The sequence below is a fragment of the Delphinapterus leucas genome, chromosome 17 (assembly GCF_059928025.1).
Source record: "Delphinapterus leucas isolate spDelLeu-1000000601 "Yukka" chromosome 17, BTC_Dleu_Yukka2, whole genome shotgun sequence".
In the NCBI taxonomy this organism is placed as follows: Eukaryota; Metazoa; Chordata; class Mammalia; order Artiodactyla; family Monodontidae; genus Delphinapterus; species Delphinapterus leucas.
In genome coordinates, this window is record NC_143145.1 from 36,406,368 (window position 1) to 36,409,684 (window position 3,317).

The following is a 3,317-nucleotide window of genomic DNA, read 5'->3' on the forward strand; positions in this document are numbered from 1 at the left end:
CACGCTGGTGATCTTAACACGATCATCTTCAAGTGTGTCGTGAGGACAGAAGGCAGGTTAATGGGAGATGAGCAAGTAGAAACAGCCTGTTTAGACCTCCCGATTCAAGAGTTTTGTTGTGACAGGGGACAGAGAGGAGGAGGACGTGGGGTCTGGGGAGTCTTAAATTCTCATTTAGGTAGAAGTTGTGAAAAGAACATTGCAACTCATACTCTTCACCCCACTTCACTGGGATTAGATTCTCAAACAAAAAGAGAACGCAAGCCGCCCCCAGCTACTACTGGATGGGCAGTGCCCGGGTCAGCAGGGCTGCCGCTGCTCAGGACCGTCAGGGTGGCCGGGCCCTGAGGGACTAGGAGGCAGGTCCCCGTCAGCAGGAAACCAGTGTCCAAGAGCCCTTGGACGTTGGCTCTGAGTGGTGTCCTTGAGGCATCTGACCAGCTCTGAGGTGGTGAATCCGAGGCTCCTCTAAGAATGCTGACTGGTAAGTAAGGCTGCCTCCGAGGACTCAAATAAAGGAACTGTAACAGGAGGGGCAAGAGGCCTTCTCCCACCTCATCAAATGCGAGCAGCAGCTACAGGCAGGACAAAGGTCAGCACTGGGGACTTAACGAACGTTAAGACTGACACTGGACAAGTAATGAGGTCTGGCTCTGAGATCCAGCTGCGCCGTGACCCGCCATCGAGGGCTTCCTGGCCGTTGGGCAGAAAGCACCACCACGTGTCAGCAACACGGTCAGTCACGAGCCCAAGCCATCTCTTGTCATTTCCTTTGTAAGGGTTTCCGAAACTCTTGATTGCCTTTGGCAGGCCGATGACCTGGGGAACAACTGTCATGCCAGAAAGACGGACTTCTGGCAAGGGCCACAACTCACCCTGTGAAGGTCAGGGAAGATGTGCTTGTCAGAGTTGCAGTAACTTCACCAAGAAGACTTGAGCTGGAATTTGCGAAGGTGGGAAAATCACTCAGGTGAAACTATAGCCCTTGGCTATGTGTTCATCAGAGAACGAGTGACATAGTGAGCAATTGAAGAATCCCTTAATTTGCACGGAAAAAAAAGGGGAAATCTGATTTCAAGTTAGGAGATTGTGAGTATTAAGCAAAGGGAACTTGAGATGTTAACGCCTGGAAGAAATCAGCATTTCCCAGATACCCCTGAAACAGAGGGCTCAGACTGGAATATGGAAGCCCTGAAATAAGGGGTGGCAGAGGGGCAGTAAATGTCCAAAAATGATAAAAGTACACAGAAAGCCGGAACCCTGCATGAAGAAGTGTGATGGAGAGTATTTGGGTGGAGGTGAAAGGAGAGAGTATCAGAAGCGATCTCACCATGGGGGGCTCCATAAAACTTAGGGACCGCAGGCCATTACCAGCGTCTGTAGGCCATGGCTTCCTAATCCCGAATCCAAAGAGGGGCAAGATGTGGTAAAAATAAGAATGTATTTCAGCTCTTTGAACCCTTACTAGAACGTTCACTCTGCCAAAAGAGTGCATTTGTTAGATTTTTGACATGTCGGTTTTGTCTTTGAGAAGATGAAGGAAAGATGAGGGTCAAGCATTTAGATATACTTCTCACCAAGAAGGAAAAATGCATCATTGCCAAGATCACAGTGATGCGTAGAAAGGCATTGAGACCAAAGTGGAAAAGTGCGAAAACTCCAACAAAAAAGAGCACAAGCTGTGCCCAGCTTCTAGCCGGGGAGGGCCTGGATAAGCAGAGATATCGCTCCGAGACAGGGCAGAGTCCAGCTCTGCGGTCTAGAAGGCTCGCCTTTCATGAGGTGTAGATTACAGAGCTTAGAAAACTATAGGTAGGATTTCATGGCCAGAAATGAAAAAGGGACTATGGTGCAAAAGAGATGGAGTCCTAAAGAAGACCTTTCTGTCACACGAGCACATGATTGACCTGAGGAGGAGGTGGCTCAGGTGCCTCGAAGACCCTGAGCGTGATGGAGCTCTCCAGTGGACGGTGGGAACCCGGCAGGAAGGCCTAAGCCAGTGAGGCTGAGGCTTTCCAACCAGGGCTAGTCAATACTTAGAAATTGTGTGCAAAGGTTAAGGGAGGAGGAGAGTGAGAAGAAATAGCAGAACCCTGTGCTGGGGAGGGATTGGTAAAGACAGACCCCAGAAATGATGGGCACCACCCAGAAAACATGGCTTTGTCAGTGTGTTTCTCTGGTCCAGAATCAGACTTTTTTCCTGTTGGGTCTGCGGGTCAAGGGGCAGACCTGAACTCTAAGCCAGCCCTGGTCGGTCAGGCTCACACCTGACACTGAAAAGCTCTACTTTGAATACCCTAAATTGTGCTCAATATGTGTAGTTCATGTGTGTTACGAGGCCACGTGCCGCTGTCTAAGTCTGTGAGATGGCAGCATCAGAATTGCTTGGCCCTTGTGTTACCAATGCAGATTCCTGGTCGCCCTTACCTTCCTTCTCTCCCCAACCAATTCAGAACACCTAAGCTTGGAGGGAGCTCCAGGAATCTGCATTTCAGACGTGGTCCTCAGAAGGTTCTATCCACAGAGAATTTCAGAACCACTGGGCTGAGTCAAGCCTGCCAGCACCTTGTTGCCCAGGGCCCTCATGAGTGTGTGGGCTTACAGCCTGAAAATGCCTTTTTATCTGCCAAAGCATGGCTGTAACCTAACTTATGGGACCTCTAGATTACCTATAGAATAAGGCCTTTAAAAAAAAAGTTATACTTTCTAATGGTTAGATTTGCAGTGATTCTTGCAATCCTGCACATTAGAAAAATACAGATACCCAGGCCACACCTCAGACCAGTTAAGTTGGATATCTGGAGTGGGGCCCCAGGCACGGTATTTTTGTGTTTTGTGCGGTTTTTCTTCTGTTTTATTTTGTTTTGAGCTTTCTAAGCAGTTCTGATGTGCAGCCAGGGTGGAGAACCACTGCTGTTTAAATGTTTGAAAAATGTAACACTTTTTCAAAGGCTCTATTCTACATGATACCTGTTTCTTTTCAAATCAATAACTCCTCTCCATTTCTTCTCCATCAAAAATAGTGCTCTCAGAATTAGAAAGGATGAAACAAACATGGTTAAAAGAGAACAACACTCCATATAAGTGGCTGTACAAAATATATTTGTCTCTAGGTCCTAAAAACTTGCTTTCAGGGCACTGAAAAGATTTGCAGATATAACTGAGTAGCCATAAGCTCTCACCGCTTGTGAGAAATGAGTGACCCAAAGGCAGGACCCAAGAACACAGCAACCCGGTTGTCCAAAAGGTGACTCATGGACAATACAAGCCAATGAGTTTGAATCTGTTTTCCTTGAAAAAAAATGTAGAATGCTTAA

At 47.5% G+C, this 3,317-nt stretch overlaps 1 protein-coding gene across 3 annotated transcripts in view; it reads left to right on the forward strand.

Annotated features, from left to right (window-relative positions):
* The window catches only part of ZNF706 (zinc finger protein 706), a 37,792-nt gene that overhangs the window by 24,746 nt on the left and 9,729 nt on the right, over window positions 1-3,317 (forward strand). The gene's annotated exons all lie outside the window — the stretch shown is intronic.